Source organism: Chionomys nivalis, chromosome 11 (genome assembly GCF_950005125.1).
Source record: "Chionomys nivalis chromosome 11, mChiNiv1.1, whole genome shotgun sequence".
In the NCBI taxonomy this organism is placed as follows: Eukaryota; Metazoa; Chordata; class Mammalia; order Rodentia; family Cricetidae; genus Chionomys; species Chionomys nivalis.
Window position 1 is genome coordinate 39,874,155 of NC_080096.1, and position 22,407 is coordinate 39,896,561.

General features: G+C 52.6%; 1 protein-coding gene across 10 annotated transcripts in view; it reads right to left on the reverse strand.

The window, feature by feature from the left end:
• Nucleotides 1–22,407, reverse strand: part of Lrp8 (LDL receptor related protein 8) — a 71,996-nt gene that overhangs the window by 41,649 nt on the left and 7,940 nt on the right. The window lies entirely within an intron of this gene.

Here is a 22,407-nt window from a genome sequence, read left to right on the forward strand (position 1 = left end):
AGTCCATGACCATGAACCCTAAAAATCAGAGACTTTTGTCTTCACCTGCCTATACCACTACATAACCAGGCCCCTTGGAAAAGCGCCAGGGAGCTCATGATCATGAACCCTAAAAGTCAGACTTGTCAACATCGCCTGCATTCAGCTTCTAGGCTTGGGTTGGGGGTCCAGGAGTGGTGTCAGGAAAGGAGCGCTCTGTACAGGGGCCAGCAGGCCTGAGTTTATGTCTTGGCTATTCTGCTTTGCCATGTACTCTCAAGTCAGATGCTTTGCCTTCTCTGCCTTTGGCTTCTTTGTAAGGAAAGGGAAGGGGATTCCGTAAGACACAATCTTTATTTATTTATTTATTTATTTTTACTTTTACATGCACTGGTGTTTTGCTTGCATGTCTGTGCGAGGGTGTCAGATCCCCTGGAACTGGAGTTACAGACAGTTGTGAACTGCCATGTGGGCACTGGGAATTGTACTTGGGTCCATCTCTCCAGTCCTCAAGATACAATCTTTTGCACATAGTAGGTAGTCACAGGTCAAGAGGTCCTAGAACTGGCAGGGTAGTGTCCTTATGGAGCCTGGGAGTCCAGTCCTCTTCCTGAATGACAGTGGCACCAAATATGGTGTCAGGGCCATCTGGACACTGCCCCTTTCTAGGGGCTAAGTCTTCCTCCTTTCTTTTCCCTTTCCAACTTCTCAATCGGCCCCACCCTGATTACTGCGGGTCCCTACACAACAGTAATACCATGGCACTCCGCTCAGGCTGTCATCTGAAAACCGTCTCTCTAAGTGGTCCTCTATAGCCTGCTAAGCTTGGTACAGATGGTAGTTGTTTGGGGCTCTAGGCTGCACAGGCTCAGTCCTGCACCTCAGTTTTGCTCTTGTGAGCAGAGCCCCGGCAGAAAGAGGTGGGTGAACAGGGCTGTGTTTCCATACACTTTTGTTTTCAAAGTCCAGCCACAGGCTGCTTTTGGCCTGTGCCCTTAAATCTGATGCCCTCTGCTCTGTGTCCTCGCTGATTCTGTGGTCTGGTGTGGCTTGCTTTTTTCCTGCCCCTCCACAACAGGTACCATGTCAGATTCCACATAGGACCCAACTCAGGGCAGACCCCAGGAGGACACCAAGCCCATGCCTGGCCTCTCTACTCTTACACATCCAGGACAGGGCTCCTTCCCCTTGGGATGCACATTCCATGACCTAAGGATTTTTTGTTTTGTTTTGGTTTTCCCATCTTGTGAACCTCCAGTTGCCTAGCAGGGTTTTGGGGGAAGTGACTGGTTTCTTTGGCTCCACTTCATGTCTGCTTTGCTTTTCCACGGCATCCCTGATGGTACATCTGTATTCTGAAGAATTTTCTTCATGTCTTCCTAAGATAGATGCCTCTTTTTTATTTTTTCAGTTCTCTCAGTCTCTGCTGGATGTTTTACTCAGGAAACCCTAGGACAAACAGCCTGATATTTCCCCACTTGACATAAGCAGAGTCCCAAGGAAAGCTATTAAGTTATATGTCCTAGATCACATGCTAAGTGAGAGCAGATATGAACCCGTCAAGTCAAAAACCTGCTCTTTCAACCAGCACAATCCCTAAACGGTGGCGCAGTGTGTCAGAAAAGCCCCCAAATAAGTTGAGGAGACAGTGACAGACCCAGTATCCAATAAGCCTCTGCCCTGGGAATACAGAGAACAGGACAGCAAGTCCAAGATGCTCAAATAAGGGGGCAAGCCTGGGACTTTGCCTGCCAAGGAGTGAGACAGCTGGCACGAGGTGATGCAGGGACTCAGCCAGCCAGATAACATCCCAGCATTCTTTCTGGGCATTCTGAGAACGTAGGGGAGAGCTTGGTCTCTCCCTGTATGCTAAGACATGACAGACATTGGGCATGGAAGCCATAGCAGTCAAGTGTTAGAAATGACAGTTTCAGGGCCACCCGGCCCATGGCAGACTTAGGAACAGACTGTTCCAGTATCCTGGTCATTTTCACCCCAAATCCTAGGAACCCCTCACAACTATCCTGGTGGCTGGGATTACTCCTTTCACAGAGGAAACTGAGGCTCAGAGGAGAGTGGGTAGGTGGCGGAAGAAGGGCTGCAGGGGTCTGTGTGGCGGCTGCCAAAGGCAGGCAAATCCCTTTCCACTAGGATTTGCAGCTACCCAAGGTATTGGCAGGTAAAGAGCAAAGGTTCCTGAGATAGATGCCCCTCAAACCTCAGGGATCGTGTGGCAAGGCAACCAAGCAGCACAGAGGCACTTTCCCCACAGGTATATATACCCTTGCCATGTGCCCAAAAGTGTACAGCAGAAACCTGGCCTACGGTGACCTGGGCTTGGGTAATGGACTACCCTGGGAGAAACTGAGGCAGCACGATCACTTTCAGGTTTGAGACTAGGCTAAACCACCTTTGAAGGCGTTGTTTTAGACCTCTGAAATCACATAGAAGGATCTGGCACAGAAGCTTAAGATGAATCCTGGCATGTCCACCTCTTCACTAGGGGACTGGGAGCAAGTCCCTTCTGTCTCTAAGTCAGTAGGGAGGTGGCTATCTTGTGTAGCACTGCCCCAGGACAAAAGGCAAAAAGAGCTCAGAGAATAAGCTCAGCATCCTCAGGTCCCTCCAGTGTAACCAGGCTAGTTCAGCCCTGCCACAGAAGAGGCCAAGCAGTCAGTCAGGGCTATCATTGCAGGCCATGCCAGACCCTACTCTCCTGGCCTTGGCTTTGGTTCCCAGGGCAATTCCCCAGCTGGGCTCCAGGCTGTGGTTCCCTGTTTCCAGGGATTTATGTCCCTCTGTGCCAGTCTGCCCCTTGTACAATGCCCACCTCTGTGAGCCCCTGTACTCCACACTGCAGGAGTGATACATAGTCATCCAGGGTCTGCGACATCATAATCTGGTGCCATGGCAACAGATGGACTGCTACAAAGGACTTGGGATTCCACAGGGTGGCGGGGAGGGGCCTACCCCAGGGAAGAACAGAGGACAGTGGGAAATTCAGGACAAAGGAAGTGGGAGCCACTGCTATTTATAATAACACAAGCAAAGGAAAGCATCAGACAGTTCATGGTCAAAGGGACTCTTCTGCCATCTGTAGCTGTGTGACCTTATTCAAGATATACTACTTCTCTGAGCCCCACAAAACACAGGGTTGCTATGAGGGACAAATGGGTTGGGATGGCGCTAGGGATCTGAGCACTGAGACACAAAGGGAGACATGGTTGAGGAGGGTAAAGTCACAGTCCCGGCCCCAGCTAAATGGTCTGTGATGCTGGGTTGTCAGTCAACACATGTGGGTGTGCTCCTCCTCAGGAGATGGAGGCATGGTGCTGATTGGTCCTTCAGCAGCTCTCAGCCCCTGGATGATCTTGGCAATTATTATGATCCCTCATCACTCCCACTTACCACCCCCAGAGGCATCCTTCCCCAGACAATGCATAGCCTCAAACTGAGGATCCCACCCACGCTCTCCTGAACAGAGATGTAACTTCCAATACTCCAGCTGCTCATCACGGCCAAGAGAATGTCCCACCAAGCCAGAGTTCCCAGAGGAGTGACAGCTCAAGATCACAGCATATAGCTGTGGGAGGCTACACTTGAGCTCAGGTATTGATATCTGGGCCAACTGTGCAGCCAGGAAGCCTGAGAGACCTTCCTAGGTCACCGGAGGGAGACTGTGCTCAAGGAAGGAGGTGCCTATTGCGGATGGGGGTGGTGGTGAAGGGTGTTCTGGGAAGGGCTAACAGGCCTGGACTGGAGGAAACAGCACAGTCTGTAAGGGATTGGGGTGAGAGCGGGTGGCGGGGAGCAGCAAGTATCATGGAGCCTGTGAGTTCTACCAGGCTAGCAGCCAACTTGCTCTGCCTGGCATCAAAACTGCCCTTTGGAGGCTCAGTTTGACCTTGCTTGAGCTCACCCAGGGACCCACTCAGTGCCTGGCTAAGCACAGAACTGCTTATCCAGCAGCCAGGGAGACCCATGGCTCTGTTTGCTTTGCGATTCTATAAGGCTATGCAGCATGGACCAATGGCCCTTAGCAGAGGAAGAGAGTCAGGACACAGGCAAAGAGTCTGGCGGCCATCTGCTCATGCCTTCCCCACGGAGAAGCCCCCACAAAAGTCTGCAGCAGATACCTGATGGGCTGTTTCTTCCAGTACCTCCCATTTGGTTTAATGAAGAGATTTCCCCCTTCTGGATGCTATGTCTATTAATGTGCCAAGAAAAGAAAGTCCAGTGAGCCATATCTGGGAAACGCTATGTGATCCAAGCTCTTGATCTCCGCACCAAGAGAGAACAGGACTCAGTCATCTCACTGCGGGCCTCTCCTACTAGACCATGGATAACAGATGTTCAAAGAGCAGCCCGGATGAGCTCAAGGGTTCTCACTGGAGGAACATAAGTGCTCAAATCAGGGACTGAGTCCAGCCACCTGGGCCAGGGAGGTGGGCGACATCAGGGCTGCAGATTCCGTCTTCCCTCTGAGCTTCAGAGAGAGGCAGAGCAGAGCCCAATAAGAAAGGTGGAGTCTAGCTCAACACTGCCGTGGAGTGACCTGGAATGGGTCCCTACCCACGGAAGGAAGAAGAAGCCAAAGACTTGAAAGTTTCCACCTCAGAACCTGCCCAGGGGACTCAGCTGCTTCCACTTCCTCTCTCAGGCCTAGGCCAGCACCGGGTGGCCTGGCTCTGCTTGCAGCCAGCCCTAAGGCAGCTGGGCCACTTGTACCCTGTTCGGGGAGATGAAAGGGCTGCTCCCCACACAGTTACCCTTCTGCAGAGCTTGCCAGGCCCTGGGGTTGCCAAGGCGACTGCTGCCAGCAGAATGAAGATCCGGGGTGGGGGCAGGGGGCGTGCCAGCCCGCCCCTGGCCTACTAACCTGGCAGGCAGATTTAAATGACAGCCCAGGAAGCTACTATTAAACTGTCACCCCAGTCAACAGGGCGACAGACTAAGAGTGTTCTCTGGATAGAGCAACAACACAGCAGGAGCGAGAGGGGGAGGAGACAGTGGCCTGGAGCAGCCTGCACCCCCTTCCAGGAGGCCCTGGCCTGCAGGCTTGTCCACCCACTGCCAGAAACAACCTCTCAGGCTACGGTGGGTCCTGGCATGGAGCTGCCACACAGTGCAAGCCCTGGCAAATGTTATTCTTCACACTTAAGCAGAAAAACCCTTTTCCCAAGTGAAACTCCAACACAGAAATTCAATGAAAATGGAGCTGCCGTGTGGAAACAGGGCAAGAAGTGAGGAATCCCACCTGCTGTCTCCACAGCAGTCCTACAGAAACCTTCGGGAGCAGCCCTGGGCTCAGACCCTTACCCCTCCTCAGGCATGTGATGTCCCCCAAAGTCCTGAGTCTAAAGATCCCATGGGTCTGACATTTAAAACAGCTTCCCTGTGTCTCAGGCACTAACTCTCTAAGGATTCCTGGTCTTCATGCTCCATACCCTAAGCTCCTAGGACCAACAGTCACTGCCTGTCAGAGACATCAGAAAACAGAGGATGGCACCACCTACCTCCCTGTTTCCCTAGGTCCAGGCAGCCACATTCTGACAACCCACAACTCCAGGCTCTCGGTGGTACTGCAGACTTCCCAGAGTCCTGACACGCACCAAGTGTGGCATGTAGGCTCAAGCCCTCGGCTCTATGCTGCCTAGCTGGCTGCGAGACTTAAGACACCACTGTCCATCAGCAGGTGACATTCAAGACATCTGAGCCCTTTCTCCTCCCACTTGGGGAGAATGAGGAAGACCCCAGAGTTGCTGAGGAGGCCAGAGACAAGTACAGAGATCCTCTCATGGTGGGGATCACTTACGTGAAGTCCTCTTTGCTGTTAAGTTGGTAAAAGTGTCCCTGGAGTTTTCCCAGTTGTCTCCTCTCCTGCCCCGTCCACTACAGGTTACACATTCTACCAGAGTCAGACACAATGCCCCGTCCACTACAGGTTACACATTCTATCCAGAGTCAGACACAATGCCCCGTCCACTACAGGTTACACATTCTATCCAGAGTCAGACACAATGCCCCGTCCACTACAGGTTACACATTCTACCAGAGTCAGACACAATGCCCTGTCCACTACAGGTTACACATTCTACCAGAGTCAGACACAATGCCCCGTCCACTACAGGTTACACATTCTATCCAGAGTCAGACACAATGCCCCGTCCACTACAGGTTACACATTCTACCAGAGTCAGACACAATGCCCTGTCCACTACAGGTTACACATTCTATCCAGAGTCAGACACAATGCCCCCAAACACCGAGGCAATAAAATGAGGTAGGGAGGGGCCAGGAGGCCAGAGGGAGAGATCATGTGGGAGACACCTGCAGAGATACTCTCGTGGAGGTGGTGGAACAGGGCCTGGAATGTCAGGATCACCTGGTGATCCATGGCTGTGGCAGACATTAATGTTACTGCATGAGCATCTGGTACCACTGTCTCCCAATGAAGAAATAGATCTTCCTGCCATCTTCTGCTTGGGGACCTTAGAGGAAGGAACCATCCATCACAGGAGACGGGACAGAGTTCCAGAGAAAGACTTGAACAAAACATCACAGCAGGGTTGAGTCAAGACATGAGCCCATACCTCTCTCCCTGATACAGGCTCTCTCCTTAGTATCCTCAGCCTATGAACTCCCTCAGAGAGACTCTAGCCCCACATCCCTAACTAGCAAGGTAGCTCTTCCACTCTGGGTCTTAGTGTCCTCATCTGGATCAGCCTTTCAGGGCTCTGTCCAGCTGATGTTCTGACCAGTGACTTCAAGACACATAGAGGTTGTGATCTTTGGTGTGCCCAAGGCCCTCCAAAGGGTCACCCAGGGCTTCCCACAGCCAGTTCCTCTTTTCAGATCCATCACATCCCTGTTGCTCTCGGACACTCGGCCTGGCTGTCACCAAGGGAGGTCCAAGCTCTCTCTGGAGTATGTGGGACTCCCAGTCGCCACAGGAAAGATGAGCAGCGCTGAGGGATAGACAACAAAGGCATCTTCCTGTCTCAGTGATTTGTAGAAGCGGGCAGCATTGGGCCAGTGACAGCTGGGGGTGGGGGAAGGGTTCGCAGGAGAGAAGTGGATAGGATGGGATCAGCAGGGGTCTTGGGATGGTGCCTGCCAAGGACCCAAACCCATCCTGCTTGGAGGCACAGGTATACACCTCAGGAACACCATCTCCTAAGGAGCAGATCAGCCGCATCCTGGAATGTGGACTTGGCACTAGGATTCTAGGTCCCAGAGAAACAGAGGAAAACTCAAGGCATCCTCAAAGTAGAAGCTTCCAGAGAGCAGGAGGCAAGGTTGAGAAATCCTTTTAGACCAGGGATTCTAGCCCAGGGTCTTGTCTGGATCCAACTTCACCATCACCACTGGGGCAGAGGATACCTGATTTGTCTCAGCCTCTTCTGGCCAGGAACCTTCCTACCTAAGCCAAGATAAGCCACCTGAAGCCTCTAAGAGCCTACACACACACACACACACACACACACACACACACACACACACACACACACAAAGGTCCTTCGCATTTGGGTACCTGTTCGTCCTGCCATAGGCTTCCTGGTAGGAGGAGGGGTAGCTCTTCTGCAGTTTAAAGGTTCTAGATTGCATTCTAGCCTTACTCTGCCAATCTGCCAATCTGCTGAGGGACCTTAAGCAGGCTTCTTTAGGGTCTAGGCTCTACCAGCTGCCAAGGGAAAGCCCAGAGTTCCCAGAGCAGAACTCGGCAGCCAGTGCCAAGGAAGCCAGGCTACAGGTGCCCAAGGATCCCCAATGCAAAGGAGTGAGGGATGGAGTGACTCACCTCTTCCACAGGAGGTCACCCCTAGGCAGTGGCTGCTGCTGCCAGGAAGAGGGCTCTGGCTGAGCAGAAGATACACTCTTCACCATTAGGCCAGTAGGTGGAAGCGTTCCTGTGAGCCCAGAGGACCATTCAACAGCAACATGTGTTCCTGGGGAATCTGCTTCCTCATGCTGGGCCTGCTGCCTCCATGAGTGTACCTCTATGCGGGGCTCTCATTCTTGTTAGCAAGCGTGGGGCAGACAGGATCCAGGAGCCTGTCACCCCCAGATCACACTAGCCATGTAAGGGACCTCTGTTCATCTGTGCGTTCAGTTTAAGGTACGGCTCTGAGAAATTGTTGGGCCCTGTGGCAGGGATGCCTGCTGGCTGTGTGTGTGTGTGTCTCTCTGTGTGTGTGTGTGTGTGTGTGTGTCCGTCACCAGGCATGTATGGAGATCTGAGGACAACTTACATGAGTCCATTCTTTCCATGGGTCCTGGGGATTGAGCTCAGATCATTAGACTAGATGGCAAAGTACTCTTACTGAGTCTTCTTGCTGGTTCTACTGGCTGATATTCTACTGAGTATAGGGTTAAATTAACCCTGGTATCTCTAGTCCCAGCCTGCAGGATGCTGGCTGTGCTCTGGAGCCTTTTCTGTCTCCATGCCTTGATCTCCCCATCAGTGGTGTGATGCACTGGACAAAACGAGCTTCATGCTCCTTAACTTTTAGATGCAGTGTTCCCCACCGCCAGGCCCAGGGCAAGGCAGGCAGAGAGAAAAAACAATGGCTTGGTACCCAGGGCCTCACTGTCTGCACTACTTTGGCTCAGGATATCGGGAGGCAGGTAGAAACCAAAGCCAAGGTTCCTCCTAATCAGAAAGACTTTCTTTCCCTTTCCTGCCGACTCTTATCTTCCTCAGAAGATGGTCAAGGAACTGTTGAGGGGCTGAAGGCTGAAGACACATATGCAGTTCAGGTCCTATGAGGTGCTAGATGGAGACCAGGCCACATGAGACGCTCTAGTGGAACTTGGGCCTTGGCGGCTACCTGGCTCAATCCTCAACTTTGTGAACATGAAAATGATGCCAGAGACGCTGGGGCCAACCTGAGGTGACACTCAGGTGACACCCCCAGCACAAACTTAGCAATTTCTCCTTCCCAAGCCTCGATAGGACAGAACTAACTGCAGCTGAAGAGAGAGGGGCGAGTGTGGGAGAGGGCTCAGCTAATAAAGGACCTGACTTTGTACCCCTAGCACCCATATTTAAAACAAAGCCAGAACTCTGGGAGAGGGTGAGGAGAGATGGGTAGAATCCCAGAGCTCACTGGCCAGCCAGTCTAGCCAAATAGTGAACTTTGGGTTCAGTGCCATCAGGTGAGAGACGCTTTGCACTGCACCTGCGCAGTCCCTCTCTGTGTCTCTGTCTCTGTCTCTCTCTCTCTCTCTCTCACACACACACACACACAAGAGCCACATAACCACAGATCCAGCTCTCCATATCCCAAGACACAAAAGTACTACAAAACACACAAAATTACACTACTCGGGCCCACTGAGCCAGAATGTGGGCACTGGTCACAGAAAGTTTCCAGTGTGGCCATTGGAGACACTCACTGGCAAACTGCAAAACCCCAGAAACCCCTGTCATGGGATCTAACACAGGTGCCAGGAGCAGCAGGCATAGCCGGCCCTCCCCCACCACAGGCACAGGAATCCCACCCTGACATATGGCCAATCTGTGCAGGCCAGAGGCTGAATGCTGTCCCTCCTGAACAGGGAGGGACTAAGTTCTCAACAGGAGACCCCCACTTTGTACAAATGGATTCTTCACCCTCCTTGTTCTTTGGCTCTGGTCGGAAAGATTCTCAGGGAAGTGGCGAGGAGCCAAGAGCTGCCACGAAATGACTTTAACCAGCAGACAGGCCGGTAATAGGTTTCGGTGGGAAAAAGGCAGGAGCAGGCGATTCATTCCAACTTGCTATACGATAAAGAAAATTAAGGCATAATACTGAGGAGGCAGCGGCTCTGTTAACCTGTGTGGAATACCAATTACTTCAAGCGACTCAAATTTGTTAGAAATAAAAAGAAAACCCCAAACGAGTGTGATTGTGGCCCAAGGCTCATCTGGATTAGGCTGTTTGTTTGCCCTGGAACCCTAATGATGGGAATGAGGGAAAATTCCCTGTTACCTGGGAGACAGCTATGCCAAAACAGGGTAGGGGAGAAGGCAGGTCTACACGCAGCCACTGGTCTGCTTTGACAAGTGCTAATGATAGAAGGAATCCCCAGGTTCCCTCCAGGAGAGCTGTGTGCAGAGACTGCCATGGCCTCCCTTTGTCCTGTCCTCTATGGTCCTCACTTTCCCAGGTGAAGCATCCGGGACGACCAGCTTCATTCAAATCCTGTGTCAACAGGGAGTCACAGATCTCTACTGCTGGAAGTCAAAGAATTAGGAGGGAGGGAGGGACACTTAGGGTGAGCCAGGCATTGGCCAGGTACTGATGAACCCCACAGTTAGGGAAGACTTTGAGGGGGGCGCCTGTCTCAGAAAACGGTCCAGCCAGAGGGCAAGCAGCAGAGGTAAAGTTAGTGACCAGGGGCTGCTATAGCACAGGGCTCAGCAAGCGCTGAGCAAGACACAGGCCGGTCGGAATAGAGCCAGATGCCCAGCACAGTCTCCCTACTCACAGACCTTTGGCCCACACATCGGCTCTGCTACCCTTTCTTAGTACTCCTTACGCAAGGTAAAGATACCAACTGCCTCGGGCCAGCATGTTCCCCAGGAAAATAGCCCCTTGTGGCTCGCATGGAAGTGAAGCAGCCTACCCTGCAAGCATTGCTTGCTTCAGAACAAGTTCATTCCCCTTGGTCTTGCTCTTCAATTCCTCCTGGCACAGAAGTCTAAGAGTCTAGTCTATTGCCTGCGGTGGTTAACCTCCTGCCAGGAGCAAGTTAAAGGACCCAGGGCTTAAATCCTGTCTCTGTCCCTTACTGGCTGTGTGATGTCATGCAGGTTACTTGACCTGGTATATATGAATTAGATGAGGAACACGGGCTGAGACTATGTCCTGACAATGGAGTGATGACCACCTCATTGCTCCTTAAGGTGTTCAGAGCCTATTACATATAGTTCCTCACTTAGTTTGGTGCTGAGAATTGAACCTAAGGCCTCTTGCATGCTAGGTAAGTACTCTACCACTAAGCGACATTATTTATTCATTTATTTATTTTGGAGACAGGGTAGCAGGTACTTTGTTGCTCAGGCTGGCCTTAACTTAACGTCCACTACCATGACGGACTTATGCAATGCTGGGGATTGAACCCTGGGCCTTGTGTGCGCTAGGCAAACACTCTTCTGACTGGGCCACCTCTCCAGTCCTAACCTAATTCTTACAACTATCATACAGTGATTGAGTGGGCCTACTAGGTCTGGTGATCTCCAGCAGTTCAAAGTGCCCCCTTTATGGAATAAGAACACAGGAGCTGCAGTGGGAGTTCTGAGAAGTAAGAGCGGTACTTTTTCAGGAACCTCTCCGAGCCATCATGAAAATCTGATGGCATAAAAGATGCCTAAGGCACACATTTCTGGCCAGGGCAATAGCCTATTAGAGCAGAAAAAGCACTACACAGGGAGCCCAGGGCAGTCCTGTCCCTCCGCCCTGGCTCCGTGCACGGACAGGCCTGACTTGCCCCATCTGTCAAACAAAGCACAAGGATTCCTGCCCCCTTCCCAATGCCAGTGTATACCTGCCAACCCTATCTCCATCCTGCCTTCTGCCCAAACAGTCTGTGACCACCACCTCTGCCAGGAAGGCCCAAGCGGCCCACTGGGCAAACAGCCCGGCCTGTTTCACTCTGTCCACAAGCCAGGCCTGAGGCTAGACCACACACAGGGAGGCATGTTAAAATGGGCATGCAGGTCCTCAGGCATGGCACACAGCACACAAACATGCATGTACAGAGATACTCAGCCACATATGTACTCATATGTGCCCCAAATACCAAACACACTGAGACGCACATGCCACACTGGGCACATGCTGCAGCACACGCCACATACCACCCCCCCCCACACACACACACAGGTGGCTTCCTGTGCTGCTCACACACTGCAGAAAATACGCCGAAATTTGCCTGCCTCTCTTGTGACAGCCAGATGGTAGGATTCTCCCACTGGGCTACCATTTAATGCTCTAATTAATTAAAAAAAAAATCTAGATACCCAAGGCCTGGATTTGTTCCAAATGTCTCAGGCATGGCCCAGCCAGAGGCCAAGGAAGATAGCAGGACTTAGGGGGAGGGGGCACACTGTACCTAGCAGAGGCCCCACTCCTTACCTTGCTAACAAGAGGGCAGGGCCATCTGCCCCTACAACTCAAGACAGGGAAGGACTCCATTGTGGTATCCCTGTACATGGCATTCCTGTTTTTGCAGGAGTAGGCGCGGAGGGGGTGGGGAGAGCAGGACCCTCAGACTGCACTAGAATGTGAAGGTGTTTGCTGACACTGAGGTGAACTGGAAGCTCATAGGCAGATCCAAAGCTGTCTTTGCTGAGTCCTCTTGTGTAGAAGACACTGACGGGAATGTGTTTGCGCCTCAATAGTCTGCTGTGGACAGGACTGAGGCTGAGCTGAGGGACAGCTAAGCCCCCTGCCCTGAGCTGCTATATTCCAGTGTGGCAGCAGGCTGGAAGCAGTCTGCTAACCTAGATCATCTTCCAGGGGGCCAACCCCTCACCCTCTACCCCCACCACTGCCCAGGCCATGAGGATGGGGGCGGGTGCAGACAAGGGAGACCTGAGCATCCTTCGCCCTCCAGGCCTTTCCCAATATGGTCTTTGCTTCTGAGCGTTTGAGAAATGCTTAGTAAATTTACTGCCTCACTTATGAGTAATCTGCCGTCAGGAACTCTGCATAAGCGTGGGGCTGAATTAACAAGCCTTAATTAACGTTAATGTTGTGACACATCTCAACCTGAGTGGGGAAACCCCCATATCCTGTACCCAAGCCCCTGCCTGCACACTCCTGTTCATGTAGGAGGTGAGAGACTCAGTAGGGGCTCTTGGGGATCCTGAGGGACAAAATGGGGACTATTGCTAACACAGGATTAGGGAGGGGGATGGATTGGGGTCTTGAAGAGAGAGGGAGGGTTAGGATGCCAGAAGCCTCAAATATCCATTTCCAATAGGGCGCTCACACTGTCCTCTGAGAGCCAGACCCCAGGCTCAGAATCTCCTAACTCATCATGTCATATGCCGTGGTAAGTTTCCCCACTTTTTTTTTTTTCCCCTCACAGAGTAAGGCCACTAAGTAACCACGGTCCACTGTGCCCACCATTTCTCTGAAGTGGGGACCACCAAGCCCCTACTGTGCAGACAGGACACCTTGACACTACGAGGGAAGTGACCCGCCCAGCTCTCACACTCCGTGACTGTAGTAGAGCGGGTCACAGTGTGGGTGGAGGGAGGGATCCTTGCTGTCCATTACACTCACTGAAAAGAGCCCCTTGAGGAATCCAAAGAGCCGAAGATTAAGGGGAAACGTTATGCCCTGGGGCTACCCTGGGTTATCCCGGGTCTGGCCACAGTGTCTGTGGAGTGACTTTGAAAATGACATGCAAAGGGAGAAGGAGCTCTTGACAGTGAGTGGGGGTATCCAACCAGAGTGGGCCAGGATTCTGTCTTCCAGCCACTGAGGCTTAACTAGGCTGTCTCGCCACCCCAGGTACCCAACCAGAGTCAGGCTCTGGGGAAGGGACCGCAGTGGTGGGAATCCCTTGCTCTCAAGACTGACACCGTCTTCCATTCCTCCTGGCTGTCCTCAGGACGCCAGCAGAGACTTGGCATGAGGGAGACACACTGTAATTTATCATTAATGACTCATTATTAATATTAATGAGAAGATGCCCATGCCCACGAAAGAGCCCAGGGCCTTAGCCCTGCACACATCTTGGGTTACCTGTAGTTTAAGGGCCTTGTACTCCATCCCAAGTTGAACCCCAAGTTGGACCCCACTTTGGCCCCAGAGACAGGAGGAGCCCTGGTCTTCGGTCAGCCAGAACTTGATGCCAAACACCTGCCTGGGAACGGGCTGGGGCTTGAACAGACTCTACCTCCGCAAGAGCACCCGGAGCCCTTGTTAGGCCAGCGGCCCTCAACAAGCCCCAGAGCACCTCACCCTGCTGGGGAGCGACCCCCCCCCCCACGCACACCCTAGGAAGCCACTCATCACTTCTCACCTCACGCATCTCCTCTCTGAAGAAGGAATAAAGGCAGAGTGAGCTCCACAAGGCACATGCGAGGACGGAACGCAGGGTGAGGGCGCAGTAGAGACCTCTGCCAGCAACTGGGGATTCAACAAACTGGGGACCCAACCCTGCCAGGGGTCACTAAGAAACTGGGCGGGCTCGAGGGAGTCTCTAGATTCATGGAAATGCTCTAAGTAAGCAAGATCAGCCAAAGGCTCCCTGTGGACTCTGTGAAAAGCTGGGACCCCTGAGGCCTCAGGACAAACAGGAGGAACTTTCTGAGAGCTGAGAACTGCATTATCATCTCAGGAGCTATGCAAGCCAAGAATCCATCCATCTATCCATCCACCCACCCACCTACGCATCCAACCAGTAAGTGTACACTGGACCCTGTGTGGCCACTGGGGGTTGGGAGAGAGGGGAGAGCCATTCTTGCCTGTTGAAACCAACTTAAAGAAACAAGATACCCCAAAGGGATCAGATCAATCCTAGGTCAGGACTGTCCACTCTGCAGAGCCTACAAGAAATGCAAGGGGCATCCAGCCATGAAGGCAGCTCAAGGAAACCCACCACAGTGCACACCAGTGTTAAGCTCTGGCCCAGAAGGCACCCTGCTTGAGCCCCCAATGCTCTCTGTGATCCCCAAGTTCTTCCTTAACCAGAGCTCAGTCCCTGTCCCCAAGAGTCCCTGCCCATCCCCATCCCAGTGAAAGGGAGCAGCATCTGTCCTTGGTGTGCAGGGCCAGGGCACAGCCGGCCAGGCAGGTGGCAGGCTCACCCCTTGCCCGCTTTCCTGCCCCACAACATCCACGTGGAACCCACCCCCAAGATCCTGGGGAACAGGCTCCAAGGAGGCCAGGCAGCCAGACCACCAGCTGCTTCCCTCCCTACACAAACCATGGACACAAAGCACCCTCCCCCAGCTCTGCCCGCCTGCGGTGACAGCCTCTTGGCACCAACTCTCCCCTCCCTCCATCTGTCAGGAATCAGTGCAGACAAACTGTGAGAACCAAAGAGGAAGTAGCAATGCTGCATGGACCCCCCCCCCTCGCCCTGCCTTCCTAGCACTCCTGTCCCCTCTCCACCCCTCCCATGTGTCCCCCCTCCTCCTCCATCTGTCTCCAAGGTCCCTACAGATGAGGACACTGACAGAGTGGGCATACAGAGAGGACGAGGATAGGTTACCCAGCAACACCTCTTACAGCCACCATGACGTCTTCCTTTCTCCCCAACCATCAGGGGATGATGGGATTGAGAGCTCAGTGTTCCCATCTGTGTGATGGGTATAGTAATTTCTTTCCAGACCACCTCCCAAGGACTACCATGAGCTTCAAGACCACATGGAAAGCCTTGGTCCGCCGTGAAGCCTCACAGGAGACAGATGGCCAGTATCTTTGACATTTTCTAGGGTTTCAGTGCCTTCCTCAAGAGAGTTATGAGGTCACAGCAGGACTTAGATGGATAAATGTCCTGCAGAGTACCAACAGCACAGGATCACAGCGGAGCCATAATTGTGAGAGGTGAGCAGGGCAAGGGTGGGAAACCAAAAAGCCATCATATATTGTGCTGGAAGCAGATTTGTGGCCAGTGTCCCATACTCAGAGCACTCCGGGATGTTGTGCTGGAGGCAGATCCATGGCCAGTGTCCTGTGCTCCTCAGAGCACCCAGGATGCTGTGCTGGAGGCAGATCTGTGGCCAGTATCCTGTACTCAGAGCACCCGGGATGCTGTGCTGGAGGCAGATCCGTGGCTAGTGTCCTGTACTCAGAGCACCCGGGATGCTGTGCTGGAGGTGGATCAGTGGCCAGTGTCCTGTGCTCCTCAGAGCACCTGGGATGCTGTGCTGGTGGCGGATCAGTTGCCACTGTCCTGTACTCAGAGCACCTGGGATGCTGTGCTGGAGGTGGATCAGTGGCCAGTATCTTGTGCTCCTCAGAGCACCCGGGATGCTGTGCTGGAGGCAGATCAGTGGCCAGTGTCCGGTACTCAGAGCACCCAGGATGCTGTGCTGGAGGTGGATCTTTGGCCAGTGTCCTGTGCTCAAAGCACCCGGGATGCTCAGCCCTGGCTCTGGTTCTCTCTGCATTCTCCGAAATGTGGAGTAGAGACCAGCATTTTTGTTTCCAAGGGAAGCCATGCCCTGCTGGCTCCCCAAGTATCTGAGGAAGTCCTGCTGCAGGGACTTCCATAAGGGGTGGGGGAGCAGCAGTCTGGGCTTGTGGGGTGCAGGAAGGCTGGTTCAGCGTCCAGGGGACCGAGGGCTTCCTGAGATGTGAGACTTTTACTTTTAACCCTGGGACGGCTCTGAGCGACCAGAACAAGTGAGTCATCCTCATGCGGGGTGGCACTTGGCAGTGACAGGCAATAAGCAAACAGAACTGTCATTGGAAAAACAAGCCCCCTGCTGGTCCCACCTGTGGAAGTCTCTGTGGAAGGGAAGCTCTGGTTTGACCCCAGCCACAACTACAGGTGGAGTGTCATGGCTCCCCCCCCCCCCTTCATAGTGGCAGAAGCTAAGGCTCATCCTAGGGGGTCATTGGAGGGAGGAATCCAGTCTCCTCCATGCTCCCCTGGGACTCTCAGAAATCCTACGCCCAACCGCAGGCGCCAAGGGAGCTGGCATGTTGCGAGAGGTAGATGGCACACCAGGCCCAGGGTCACTCTCCAGTTCCTACCTTTCCTTGAGAATGTGCAGCCTGTGGTCCCCACACTGAGGTCAGAGACAGAGACCCCCAAGGAGGATGGGCCTCCCTGTACTGGGGCCATGGCAGGGCAGAGGAAGGAATCCTGAGCAGCCCGGAGTGAGGTTGGAACAGCCTCTGTAAGCAGAGGTATCTAAACCAGCTGGAACCAGAAGGCAGGCCAGCTGGACCTCCTGAGGAGGTGTCATAAAAAACTCTGTCTTGACACCGAGAGCAGTGGGCAGTCAGGAGTCCCCTGTCCCCGGTGTTAGACACTGGCTGCTGAGAGATCCCTATACATGTCGCCCAGGGGTTGCTTCATTACTGAAGGGCGGCTTGCTCATGCGGTGCCTCGGGACATCTCTATAAAGCCAGACACAGAGGTCTCCAGTGGTGCACAGAAGAGAACAATTTAAGCCCCATCCCCAAAGGTAGAATGGTGGAGCACGGCAGGGGACAGAGGATGGAGCTGAGACAGCCCTTCAGCCCCATCTGTCACCGGACTGTGTCCTCTCTAAAGGGCCCAGTGTCCTTCCCTTCCTGGGCACATCTAGGGGCAGGACCAGATATGTAACGTCCTCTGCACACCACACCACCGGTCCCTGAGGCTCTGCGCTCATTTCTTGACAAGGTTCCTGCAAGGACTCTAATTAAACTGGGCCAGTAAGTTCCAGCCTGGGGCCACAGGATGAAGGGCACTAAAGAATCATTCTGGGGGCTCCCTGACTCCTCCCACCCCATTCGACAGTCAGGGACAGGTTGAAGACAGGGTTAGAGGATGTTAAGGGTCGTTCCTGTCCCTACCTGCTTCTGTCACCTGGAGGTAGCTTGTGATGGCTCAGTACACAGAGAGGTCAGGTAACCTGCCCAGAGTTGCTCAGCTCCAAAGTGTTGAGGGTTGGACTTGGCCTTGCTGGTCACATCTGGGCTCCCAACTAGCCATGAGCTAAGCAGGCCTGGCTGGGAAGGAGCTGAGGCTGAAGTTCAAATGCTGCCCACAGTGGCTCAAATGCTGCTCTACAAAACCCTCCCCAGGGTAAAGCCACAGCTTTACCCAGGTCCTACAAAAAGTCACAACAAAGTGCGGCTTTCTGGGGGAAGGGGGAGGGAGTAAGAAAGAGAGCATGCTCAGCACAGAACTGTGGGGGCAGGAAAGACCCCAGGCTAGGGAAAGGGAAGGAAAGGCAAGCCCTGCACTGACGGTATAGAAATAAAACTGACTTACAGTACACACTGTTTCTGGTGCTTTCCATGAGATAGGAATTACTTAATCCTATTACTGGACAGTCTGGGGTTCATGTTGAAGGGACTTACCCCAGGCTGAGGCTGGGACTAGCTGACACTGTATAAGGGACGATGGCACTAGTACCAGTTTGCACAGTCCCTACCAGGGGAGAACGCAGGTGAGGCAGGCGGCAGGAGGAGACACAGGGCCTTTCACAGGCGGCCAATATAAAGTCTGCTCTGGCTAGCTCACAAGCACTAAGAAGCCACCCACGGCAACTCAGCAAAACCAAACAGGCATTAAAAAGCTCCAAATACGATGGAGGAGATGGCTCAGTAGGTAAGACCATTTCCTGTGCAAGCATGAAGACCTGGTTGAAACCCAACGCCCTTGTAAAAGCTGGCCATGGCAGCACATTCCTTTTAACCCCAGCCTTAGGGGCAGAGACAGACAGACCCAGGAGCTAGCCAGCCAGCCTAACCGAAACAGTGAATGTCAGGTTCACTGAGAGAACCAGGCTCAAGGCCAGAAGAGCAACAGAGGAAGACAACCAATATCCACCTTTGGCCTCTGCATGGACACCCCTCACCTCCACCCCCACCCGTCACACACACACAGCATATATACTCACACACCACACATACACACATGCACACACACACGCTACACTCTTGAACATGATTTCCTCTTTTTGTGTACAGTTCAGACCATGTCCCTCGGGGTTAGGGCCCATACTGTTGGACTTCACAGCTCCTGCTTCAGCCTCTGGGCCTGGGCCTTCTGAAGCTCCTTGGAGCCCTCACACGCAGGACCTTACCACGATGAACTCCAGCTTTTATGAACACCCTGAATTTTGGGGGGGGGGTGGACAACAGAATCCTAGAGGATTCAGGCTGAGAAGAGCCTAGAGGTACCCCACTTCCAAAGAATAGAGATACCCCTCCTGCAAAAGGTTCAATGACCTGCCAAAGGGCCACTTGGCAAGATGGGCCTGTAGCCTGGCCCCCAGCTATTGATAACTGCCTCGGTCCTCAGGGAGAGCCAGATAGCGCATCGCAGGCTGGGAATAGGGACTGCTGGCACCTCTCCAGCGACAAACAAATCCCAGCCACAAGAGCCTGGAGAGGCTTTCTTGGTTTGAGCCACCTCGGCAGAGGTAGGAAGAAGAGTATCACCTTGGTTTGTCCAGAACGGTCACTTCTCTCTCAATTACTCCTGCCCTCAGGCACACACTGTAGGCCATGGCCAAAAGAAGGGACTTTTTTTTTAATTAAATTTTTTATACACTATATTTTGATCATATTCTTTCCCCTCCCCCAAATCCTCTCAGATCCTCCCCGTCTCCCTACTTACCCAACTTCATGTTCTCTCTCTCTCGGAAACAGACAAACAACAAAAAACTGGGCTTTAAGGGTGATGGGCAGCAGATGGCAGATCAAGGTCTAGGAAGGGGATGTAGGAGGGCTGACTTGAATGCCTTTGGATTCAGGCCATCAGGAAAGCCCACGCTGCCTCCAGCTATTCAGCCAGGCGGCTTAACCTGGGCCTGGTGGGACCTTCCTGCCTCTCATCAGCTGCCATGTCCCTCACGTCACCCCGGACCCACTGGGAACCAAGGTTCCTGGTGAGCCAGCTCCTGGGGCCACCTAGAAGCAGCTGCCCTGGGCCCCACTGCAGTCAGGATGGGGAGGCCTGCTGAGGGGCTATCAGAGTCCGGGCAGATGACCTCCGCCTCTCCTGCTGTTCTCCCAGCAGCGCCCTCTTGCTGTGCCCTTGGCAGAGGACAGTCCTGATAGTGAGTTCCCTGGGAATCATGCTCAGGAAGGGGCTGGGAATGTTCACCGGCTGGTCTTCACACCTCCATGCTGTGGCTGCTCCAGGATGGTTTGAAGGGCTGCTGAGCCTCATCTGTTTTTATCCCTCCATCACCGTACTTCATCCAACCCAACCAGGATCTTATGCAGGAGGGAACACGATCTAAGGAGCCTGGACCTCTGGGCTGAATTTTGGATCCTCTGCTCAGATACTCTCTCTACAGGCTTAGGCCAAAATATAGTTCAGGGTAGTCTTCCACCCCCTAGGATAGCTCCAGTCCTGAGCCCAGACCCAGGCAGGAGCTTGATGCTCAGAGGACCCAGCAGTGCAAATAAGCAAGAACCAGTGAGTGAGGAGGGAAAAGTTCAAACAGGGAAGCTGCCTGCCTAAGTCACACAGTCAGAATTTGGGACAGAGGCAGAATAATCACCGCAATGCTAATACGCCAAGAAAAAATGAAGCGATAGTTTGGTTCCATTGTGGGTTTTTGATGGGTAAGTGTCCTTGGGCCAGAGCATACTTGTCCTTTATTTCTGCTCTGCGTAGCCTAGATATGGCTACTTTGTCTGTGTCACAAAGCTGGGACACATTGGCTCTGCGCTTAGGGTATAGAGAGGTCCTTTGGGCTGGACTCTGGGCCGTTAGGGCACGCATGGGTGTTGCTAAGATGGGAAGGTACATGATAAAAACGCTCCCACTAGCCAAGTCCTTCCCAAGACTTCATCTTCTTTGTTTGTTTCAGTTTTACGTATCTTGTTTTGCTTTTTTGTTTTTATTTAGAGTCTAGCTGTAAAGACCAGACTGACCTGAAAATCAAGATATTCTTGCCTCAGCCTCCCAAGTGCTGGAGTTACAGACAGCTCTATCTACAGAAGAACAGGTCACCACATTAAGGACCACAATATAATCCAGTCCATTAAAACAATGTGCATTTACGCTATACTACTGGCATGGAAGGGTATATGTTATGAGAAGAAAACAACCTGAAAAATAGGACCTCATTTTTGTTTAAAAAAATACTTTCATATAATCAAAAAAGCTATTTCCATGAGGAAAGATAAATATATAAATATAACCAACTTAAGTTTTATTTCCTGAATTTACAGTAACAGATCAAGTCCTGTGGGGCTCGTGTATTTGAAATCCCTCGTCAGGACATTGGGGATTATTTACTGCCATCGTCTGCCTTCCAGGTGCACGTCTGTGGGGCCACACTGGGTGTGATGAGCCGGTGGCAGGGGGCCGACAGCATTGGGGATGGAGGCCAGTACCCCAGGTAGGGTGGTGCTACAGGACCTGTGGACTTCGAGATGCACTGTCCCAGGAAGGCTTTGTCCTGTTTGTCCTGCTGTGTTCTAGAAGGCAGTGTTTGGGGCTACAGACATGGCTCAGCAGTTAGGAGCATGTGTTATTCTTGCAAAGGACCCAGCTTTGATTCCCAGCACCCACATGATGGCTCACAATCATCCATAACTCCAATTCCAAGGGATATGACACCCTCTTCTGACTCCCACAGGTACCAGGCACACATACATATATACACACATATATACATATATACACAAATACACACACACACACACACACACAGAGAGGCAACAAGCCATACATGTAAAAAAATAAATCCAGAAGGTTGTAGCTAAAGGCAGTTGGGTCATGGAAACTGGGTAAATGGTACTGGGTGACTAAGTCATCAGAACATTCAAAAAGCCTGATCGGACCCCAGAGTCCCTACTCCCAAGGTGCCCGGGCCCAGCTCTCCCAGCTGTGGGTCCTGGACTGGCCCCCAATGAACAGAGACCAGACCAGCATGGTGGTGAGAAGCATGGAGTTGGTGTTTAGCAGGTTTCCCCTGATGCCCTCAAATTTCTTGGGCCATTCCAGTCCCAGAGTGGGTGCCATAGCAGCTTGTACCAGGAGGGAGAGCTTAGGGGCTGGTGATTAGAACAGGTGCTACCAGGGGGCCTAGCTAACGGCCAAGGGCATCCCAGGGCTAGTATTGCTCCGGAGGGAGCCAGCACAGACTATGACAGTGGCTGGCAGAGATGTCTAAACTGCTCAGAAAGGGAGGCTGAGGCACACTGGTAAGTCAGACACACTGTGTGACTGATGTGTGTGAATAGATCTCTCTTCCTTTCAGCTGCAACAGACCCTGCAGCCAGGAGCAAGTCGTACCCCTGACCAGTGAGGTGGCCTAGGGCAAGTGACTTTGGCTCTTGGCTTTTTCTCTTTCTTCCCTTTCTTTCTTTCTTTCTTTCTTTTTTCTTTCTTTCTTTCTTTCTTTCTTTCTTTCTTTCTTTCTTTCTTTCTTGTTTTGGGTTTTTTGTTTGTTTTTTTGTTTTATTTTTTTTGAGACAGGGTTCCACTGTAGCTTTGGAGCCTGTCCTGGAACTAGCTCTTGTAGACCAGGTTGGCCTCAAACTCACAGAGATCCACCTGCCTCTGCCTCCCGAGTGCTGGGATTAAAGGCGTGCGCCACCACCACCTGGCTTTGGCTTTTTCTTCTATGACACGCAATCATCACACTGCCAAGGACTTGACTAGAAGTCTTGAGTAAGACCCCACAGAGAGAGCACTCAGAAAACCACGCACACAGAACGATCACTTTACTACGCTTGCCAGATGTCCTGAGAGGCCTGGCAGGGCTCAGCCAGGACAGCATATCCCTGCAGTCCC